Source organism: Felis catus, chromosome C1, assembly GCF_018350175.1.
Source record: "Felis catus isolate Fca126 chromosome C1, F.catus_Fca126_mat1.0, whole genome shotgun sequence".
Classification (NCBI taxonomy): domain Eukaryota; kingdom Metazoa; phylum Chordata; class Mammalia; order Carnivora; family Felidae; genus Felis; species Felis catus.
In genome coordinates, this window is record NC_058375.1 from 56,484,202 (window position 1) to 56,493,769 (window position 9,568).

At 40.6% G+C, this 9,568-nt stretch overlaps 1 pseudogene; it reads left to right on the plus strand.

Annotated features, from left to right (window-relative positions):
• Positions 1-6,572: 6,572 nt before the first annotated feature.
• LOC109503013 lies at positions 6,573-7,307 on the plus strand (annotated as a pseudogene).
• The last annotated feature ends 2,261 nt before the right edge of the window (positions 7,308-9,568 follow it).

Below are 9,568 nucleotides of genomic sequence, written 5' to 3' on the forward strand. Positions count from 1 at the left end.
ATGTAAGCTATGCTTAGACTTGGAAGATTTAGTGACTTAAATAATTTATTGTTTGGATTTAGTCATTATAGAAATATGATGGAGTTTTCTGATCTTGTTTTCCCCATAATTTGGTTTCTACATGTCTATATATCTGGTTTCTATATGTATAAATGACAGAGAAGGAGTTTCTAAATTAACTGATTCCTCATGCTGTCTTTTCTTAGTGTCCTATGAATAGAGGATAAATTATTGGAGGCTAAGAAATGGGAAGAATTTCTAATGTTTGCTTGAAAAAGCTGGGAAATCTGGGGTGCTTGGGTGGCTCAGTTGGTTAAACATCTGACTTCGGTCTAGGTCATGACCTCACGGTTCATGGGTTCTAGCCCTGTGTCAGGCTCTGGGCTGACAGCTTGGAGCCTGGAGCCTGCTTCGGATTCTGTGTCTCCCTCTCTATCTCTGCCCCTTCCCTGCTCATGCTCTGTGTGTCTCTCTCTCTCAAAAAGCTGAGAAATCTTAGTTTTATTAGTCACTGGCTTAAAATGTTTCAAAAACAACAATAACAATAACCCTAATAATGATTCACAAATCACTCTTTTCAAATACTTATCAATCAATATATACATATCTCTGTTTAGAGCTTTTCAAATTTAAACAGAAAATGTAGATTGAGGAATATCTCTGAGGGAATGAAAAGGATTAAATGTTTGTATTCTTTGGAAGACAAATATGTCCCCTGTGTCTGTAAGAAACAAGGGTTAGTACATTAATGACACCCACTGGTTTTGTTTGTTGGGTTTCTTTGCAGGGAGAGGAGCAGTGGAGGAGGGTGATTCATTTGTTTCTTTTATAAGCGACCCCAAACTATTAACAGAGCACCAAGACTCAAGGACAATTCTATGCAGTTTAGTTAACTTGTAAATGACATTTGTTTGGGGAGTTGAAAAACATATCTGCATTTGATTTAAAACTCTGTACCAAAATAAAATGAAGATGTTTTAAGTTTACTTAAACTACTCTCCTCCAGAATGAATTGGCTTTCAAACTGACATTTGCTTTTTTGTTTTTATAAAACATTTTTTTTTAACGTTTATTTATTTTTGAGACAGAGAGAGACAGAACATGAACAGGGGAGGGTCAGAGAGAGGGAGACACAGAATCTGAAACAGGCCCCAGGCTCTGAGCTGTCAGCCCAGAGCCCGACGCAGGGCTTGAACTCACTGACCGCGAGATCATGACCTGAGTCAAAGTCGGTGCTTAACTGACTGAGCCACCCTGGCGCCCCTGACATTTGCTTTTTTAATACAAAACTCACTATTAGCACTGGTATAGGTGCTGATTAATCAGAAAAGAGGCCAGCCTTCAACCACCACCTTTAGGCTGAACTAATGGTACCTGCTGACTGTTAGTCCTATAGGCTTCCTCGATCTCATTTCTCTTTTTGTCCAGAAAATCTTCATAAAACTTCAGAACTAAAAGTAAAAATAATAGAAGTAGAAGTCATAATAAAAACAACAACAAAAAGGACTAGGCTCTCTGAGATCAGGAATAATATTATAGAATTATTGTCTATTCATTAAAAAGACTCCTATTATTAATGCTAAAAATACCCAGGGCAATTCAAGTCTATAATCTGATGCCTCCTAAGTCCCTAAAGAATTGAGAATGTTAGGTTTTGGTCTAATAATTTTTGTTGTTGTGTCCTCATTTCTCAAAATCTTTTTATAAATCACAATTATGTGTCTGTTGACACTAATGTCAATGGTATATGAGTTTGTTTACTCTTTTTGATACTAGGAATTACTTGAATCAAGAGAAAGGTAGTCTAGCCCATTGACAGCAGAGTGTTGAAGCTTCTTTTCCACAAAGGCTTATAAGGCAGTACAGTTCATACACAACATGTCACTAATTTTCTTAACCCTGTGCAATTGTCCCTAGTCACCATAAAGAAATTTAGGCTCATGGGGCACCTGGGTATCTCAGTTGGTTAAGTGTCCAACTTCCAGCTCAGGTTGTGATCTTGTGGTTTGTAGATTCAGGCCCTGCGCTGATAGATCAGAGCCTGGAGCCTGCTTTGGATTCTGTGTCTCCCTCTCTCTCTGCTCCTTCCTCCCTCATGCTCTCTCTGTCTGTCTCTCTCCTAGAAATAAATAAACATTAAAAAATTAAAAAAAAAAAGAAATTTAGGCTCAGAACTAAATGACTTGCTATAAGGCACACATATAGTAAGTGGTGGTGCAAGATTGCCTGCCTTTCAGCACATGCTATCTCGTAGAGAGACAGAGTGAACTGGGGATACAGAGAAACTCCTGGGGCTGTCACTTCTGAATTGTTAGAACATAACACAGAAAACTCATGCTTTTCCTGTCCCCACACCGCCACCTTAATATTTTCCACCCAGTATACTTGACTGTGGACGTCAGTCTTCTTGGGGGAAATAAAGTGGTGTCATTAGGAATATACCAGCTTGGGTAGGGAGAGCTAGGTTATGGAGATGGAAGAATTGGTGCTAAGTAACCAGTCCTGGTGTCGGCAAGATGACAAGTATAGATGTGCCCCACCTCATAGCCAGTGCTGGAACTTATTCTCTGCTGCCTGGCCTCAGGGACCCCCAAAGTTTCCCAGCCAAAGAACCACCTCAATTTCAGCGACTGAGAATGGTTCTGCTGATCTACTTGCCATTCCGTTTTCCTGGTTCTACAAAAAAGAAAAAATAAATAAATAAAAAAAAATTGTTGGGAACACTCTCACTTTAGGAATAGACAAAAGAACCTTTGAAAATCTCTATAAGCAGAGCTGTACTAGTTGTTAACAGTGGTTACTCCTGGGAAGGGGAAGATTTTCACTTTTAACAAGTTGTATAGTATTTAAATTTTTACGACAGCATATTAGTTTGCATTAAATAACACAACTAAATACTTTAAAATCTATATAAGCTCTATCAACTGTGCAATGAAAAAAAATCAGTATTTTGCCTTTTGACATTTTTTTTTTTTCAACGTTTATTTATTTTTGGGACAGAGAGAGACAGAGCACGAACGGGGGAGGGGCAGAGAGAGAGGGAGACACAGAATCGGAAACAGGCTCCAGGCTCTGAGCCATCAGCCCAAAGCCCGACGCGGGGCTGGAACTCCCAGACCACGAGATCTTGACCTGGCTGAAGTCGGACGCTTAACCGACTGCGCCACCCAGGCGCCCCCTTTTGACATTTCTTACAAAAACTCTCATTGATGTCTACACTATTACTTTCCTCTTCACAACTTTATGTAAAAAAGCACTTTGAAAGACAGCACAAGATGATATTAACAGTCTACCATTCAAAGTTGACTGATACTAATTTGTGTCCTGGCTCCCTCTATAATTTGCTATGTGACCTTAGGCAAATCACTCAACCTCTCTGGACCTTGGTTTCCTATGATACAACTTGACTAAAGAATGCTTATAGGTTCTCCCTTATAACTCATTGATAGATTAGGTGATTATTTCTATTATGTTGCATGGTTGCCAATAGTTCCTTGGTATCCACTCTTTTTGCTGTTTACTAGAACTCCCAGCTACAAAAGATATTCCTCAAACTTCCTTGTAGTCAATGCGATATGAACAGAAGTGATGTTTGCAGCCTCTGGGTCGTACCTTTAGAAGCAAAAAGCATGTCTTTCTGCTGAATCTTGCCCTCTTTCTCTTTGCTCAGATGCTGACGAAGGATATGTATTAGCAGTTCATCTTCAACCATGGGGAGAGAACAACACCATCCTAAATGGCAGAGACAGAAGGAACTTCAGGCTTTAACATTAAGAAGCTACCTTTATTATCCCCTATTTAGTTAGGATGTTTTATGAGAGAGAAATACACTTCTTTTTTTTTTTTTAACTTATTTATGTTTTGAGAGAGAGACTGACAGATAGAGAGAGAGAGGGAGAGGGAGAGGGAGAGAGAGAAGGAGAGATAGAATCCCAAGCAGGCTCCATGCCGTCAGTGCAGAGCCTGATGTGGGGCTTGAACTCATACTGTGAGATCATGACCTGAGCCAAGATCAAGAGTGGGACACTACCAACTGAGCCACCCAGGCACCCCGAGAAATACACTTCTACCTTGTCTAAATTACTTTTGGTGAATTGGGCATTTTGTTTTGGCAGTTAAAGTTGGAATTTGGAATTGCAAGGAAAAACCAGGTTTATTATACTCTACCTATGTTTCAATTTGTCTTTCTTTAATCCCTTAGTTTAACCATGTCTACTCTTCTTAGTGGCATTGATTCTCTATGGATTTATTTTTATTTTTTTCAAAGAGAGAGAGAGAGAGAGAGAGAGAGAGAGAGAGAGAGAGAGAGGGAGGGGCAGAGAGAGAGGGAGACACAGAATCCAGAGCAGGCTCCAGGCTATGAGCTCTCAGCACAGAGCCTGACGGGAAGTTCAGACCCACGAATCATGAACCTAAGTTGGATGCTTAACCAACTGAGCCACCCAGGTGCCCCTTTCTCTCTGTGGATTTAAACAAACATGTGGTCCTATAGCAGGAAATCATAATCATAAACTCTAAGTATATCCTTATTATGACAGTCAGTTTTTTTTTTATTGTTTGTTGGTGGCCAGGTAATTATTTGTATATATGTTTTATCAGACACACAGGATAGAGAGTAGAGTGAAGGACCTGTATCTTGTTCTTTTTATCCACTATAGCAGTCTACACAGAGCCTAGCATATTGTAAATGTTCAATGAATAAATGCATAGTTCTTTTTAAGTTTATTTATTTAGTTTTGAGAGAGAGAGAGAGAGAGAGAGAGAGAGAGAGACTGTATGTGCACATGTGTGCAAGTAAGTGGGGGAGGGGCAGAGAGGGAGAGAGACAGAATCCCAAGAAGACTCTGCACCATCAGCATGCAACCCAATGTGGGATTCGAACTCATGAACCATGAGATCATGACCTGAGTTGAAGTTGGATGCTTAACCCACTGAGCTCCCCCAGGTGCCCCAATAAATGCATAGTTAATGCTCTTGTGAAAGAGAGAGGGTGCATCTAGTAAAGTTGGGTAAGAACCCTGACCTCTGGCTTTTATAGATCTTATGATTGAGGCTGATGCCACGTAGCTAGTCAATAGGGTGGTGGCTGCATCATTTAGTTCAGAGATGGGTATATGACAAGGCCAGGTCAATCAGAAGCAATTATTACAAGATTTTTGTTTAAAGTGTGGGCAAAGAAAAACTTCCACTCTGTTGGGGTTATATCTTGGAGCTGCCAGGAAATAGTTTTCTCCCAGAAGTGGAGAGCCTTCGTGGGAACAGAGACCACCTCATGGAACAGAGCTCACTCAGAGGCCAAATCAGGATAACATTGTCTCAGCGTCTGGATTCAGCCCTACCCATGAATTTTTCAATAAAATGAGCCAATACATTACTCTTTTTGTTTACTGCAGTTTCAGTTCATCCTGACTAATATATAACACGTAGGTTCTGGTACCAGATTGTTACTCTTGGGGAATCATTTCACCTTTCTGAATGTTGAGCATTGGATTTGATTTCTAAAGTGCTTTCGAGCTGTAATTTCCACGATTCTTTCTTTGTGTGTATATGATTCAGTTAGGGTAATGCTAGTTGCTTTAGCAGATAGATACTAGCATCTCAGTAACATAATACAAAAGACGTTCATTTCTCACTCATATAAAGTCCAAAAGAGGTATCTGACTGGCAAGTGTCTCTCCTCCAAGTAAAGATTTAGGGCTTCTTTTATCTTGTGGGTCTGCTATTTTGACCTGTGGGCTCCCAGCTCACCATGCTTCTTGTCACTAAGCCAGGGAAATAGAAAACAAAAATGGTATGTTATGGAGGGATGGAAGGTTATTGGACAGGTCTACAATTAGCACTTATCACTTTTGCTCACACTCCATTAGCTAAAAGAGGATCACGTTTAATTACAAACAAGGCTGGAAAAGCTTCCAGGAAGGAGAAAAAATAGATTTGGTGTATAGCTACTCAGTGTCTGCCACAGTAAGCCCTTGACCCATGCTTGGTAGCTGGGCTCTGTATCTGTAATTCAAGCTGGTTAACTATATGTTATATCCCAGAAATTAGTCCTGTTGGTCCTGAAAGGGAATGCAAAGAGAAATATAGCCATCAACAAGTTGAACAAACAGAAGTTTGTTAGTAGAAAATACTGAAAGGAGGTCTTTAGGTCTGATTGAGGTTCTAGGCTTGGTTGCTATGAAGTGGTAAGAGAGGGATGGTTGGACCTTCAGGCTGTGTTTACATTTGAAGGGTGGGGGGGACAAAGACATAAAAACACCAATCATCCATTCATCCAACAAAGCTTTATCGCACATCACAACTCTGCTGGGAAGCAGCACATTTAAAGGTTATTGATAGTGTTGGTGGCATTAGATAGAGCACAGAAGGGGTGAATACTCAAGTGCAGCTCTCCTCCACAGTACCACCAGTGTTGCCTCCTAGTGGCTTCCTTGCTGGTTTCATGCCTCTCGCTCAGGCAGTAGGGAGTCTAGAGAAGTGACCTCCTGTCTCAAGACATGGTTTATAATTCCTTGAAATGACAAATTCATGCTCTCTTTCAGGGTGCCTCGGAGGCAGTGGGCTGCTTCAGGATGAAGATGAACATCTCTTTCCCAGCTACTGGCTGCCAGAAACTCACTGAAGTGGATGATGAACACAAACTTCCTACCTTTTATGAGAAATGTATGACCACAGAAGTTGCTGCTGACGCTCTGGGTGAAGAATGGAGGGTTATGTGGTCTGAGTCAGTGGTGGCAATGAAAAACAAGGCTTCTCCATGAAGCAGGGTGTCTTGACCCTTGGCTATGTCCACTTGCTGCTGACTTCCACAGAGCAAGGAGGACTGGAGGAAAAAATGCAAATCTGTTCAGGGTTGCATTGTGGATGCCCATCTCAATGTTCTCAACTTGGTCATTGTAAAAAAGGGGAGAAGGATATTCCTGGATTCACTGATACTACTGTGTCTTGTCACCTGGGGCTCAAAAGAGCTAGCAGAATCTGCAAACTTTTCAATCTCTCTAAAGAAGATGATGTCCACCAGTATGTTGTGAGGAAGCCGCTACACAGAGAAGGTAAGAAACTTGGAACCAAAGTGCCCAAGATTCAGTCTTGTTACCCCATGTGTCCCCCAACACAAGTGTTGGCATATTGCTCTAAAGAAACAGTATACTAAGAAGAAAAAGGAAGACGTTGCAGAGTATACTAAATTTTTGGTCAAGAGAATGAAGGAGGCCAAACAAACCCACCAGGAACAGATTGCCAAGAGATGGAGGCCAAACAAACCCACCAGGAACAGATTGCCAAGAGATGGAGGCTATCTTCTCTGAGATTTTCTACCTCTGAATCAAGTCAAAAATGAGATTTTCTGGGGCACCTCGGTGGCTAGGTTGGTCAAGCATCTGACTCTTGATTTTGGCTCAGGTCATGATCTCACGGTTCATGAGTTCAAGCCCCACATCAGGGTCTATGCTGACAGCACGGGATTCTCTCTCTCCCTGTCTCTCTTCCCCTCCCCTGCTTTTGCTCACATGCTCTCTCTCTCTCTCAAATAAATAAATAATTAAAAAATGTTAAAAATGAGATTTTTCTAAGAGTAACAAATAAGTTAGACATTAAAAAATGACGAATTCATCTTATTTGGTACCTTGCAACTTAATGAAGGAGTATTTTCCACTATGGTGAAACAAACCAGAACCCACATTTGAAAGAAAAATTCTCTACCCGATGTGCAATATTTAAAAAGTCATATATAGAAATGCCTGACCTTGACCACTCAGCCCCTCATTTCTCACTTCACTGTCTTTATCTTATGCATTACCATATTTATGCTTCCATTTGAGTCTCTGTGGCTTAAGGCTGCATTTGATTTTTTTCTTAGCTCCCTTTCCTGCATAATGTTTTTTTTTTTTTTCATACTTCTCTAGGCTATGTGATTCTGAGTTAACACCTTCCATATAACATTCCTCTCCCGACACAACCCAAACTCTCATCTTGGAGGGCAGTTCCTGCTCAGACTGCCAATATCACTGGGGTAAGTTCCACACACATTCCACACCACTCTAACAGCTTTTATCACTTGTCCAGTATGATAGTATTTGTATTTTTGTCCGCCCATCACTCTTACTCTCCCTGCTTCTTCTGGTAACAGAATCCTACATAGGAATTACCAAATGATGCAATAAGCTTTATGGTCACAATGGACCAGAGTTTACAATCTATTTTTTAATGTCTGCCAGAGCCATGTGAAAAAAGATAAGAAAGGATCTTATTTCTTTTCTGAATATCTCAACCAGTTGTATGCTTCCTTCATTTAAAAGAAAAGCATAAATGGAAATATATAACACACTGAGTTTTTCTCTTTTTTTGCTAGAGAAACATCTACAATGTTCTATGTGCATACTGTGACTTCAGGGCAAGTGATCCTCAAGTAGCTGGGTTTTTTGGGTTTTTTCCTACAAAAAAGTCTACATAGTTCACAACATTTTCTCTCTTTTTTTTAATGTTTATTTATTTTTGAGGGAGAGATAGAGCACAAGCGGGGGAGGGGCAGAGGGAGAGAGGGAGACACAGAATTTGAAGCAGGCTCCAGGTTCCGAGCTGTCAGCACAGAGCCTGATGCGGGGCTTGAACTCATGAACCATGAGATCATGACCTGAGCCCATCTATTGTCCTGGCATAATTTTAACAATGCCAGTTTCAATCTCAGAAGAGTTCCAAAGTAGTTACTTCAACTAGATTAGATGCAAAAGGGATCTTGTGAAAATAGAAGATAATTAGAGGTGCCTGGTGGCTCACTCGGTTAAGTGTCTAACTCTTGGTTTCGGCTCAGGTCATGATTTCCCAGTTTTGTGGGTTAGAGCCCCGTGTCGGGCTCTGCAGTAATAGTGTGGAGCCTGCTTGGGATTTCCCTCTCACTCTCTCTCTCTGCCCCTCCCCGACTTACTCTTCCCCCCCTCCCTCTCTCCCTCCCCCTCAATTAAATAAATAAATAAATATTAAAAACTACAGGATAATTAAATGTTGAAATGGGGTGGGGATATCAGAAAAGGTTATGTAATTTTCTTTACTGGACATTCCTAAAATTAATAGTCAGCTGAAGGTTCTAAGAAAATTTGTCTATCCAGAGGGTGGACAATGAATTATGTTTCTGATGCTGTCAGAAACACATAAATTTCAATAGAGGTCCTGGGTAAACTGATAGTCATAGAGATATAAGTTCATGTTAAATAATTCCAGAAGTTCCTAATTTATGCTAGAATTATCTTAACATTTGGCCTAATGTCTTCCTTAGTTATGTTCTTGATTTTTTTTTTTACATTCATTTTCTCAAACCGCAGGTAGGTATCAGAATCCACCCACTGTCTCTAAAAGTCTCTGAGTTGTTCTCACTTACCTGTCATATTTTCAGGACCCCCAGGAACAAGTCACAGAGGTTGTTCAGGCAAAACGATCCAGGAGTTAAAAACAACATGGAAGGCTTTCACCGCCCCTTGGCTGCTGATCCAACAGCTTTTCGCTAAAACTGTCTTCACGGGTGTCAGAATAACACCTAGCTCATACATCCTACTTCTTGGTGCTTCATTTCATC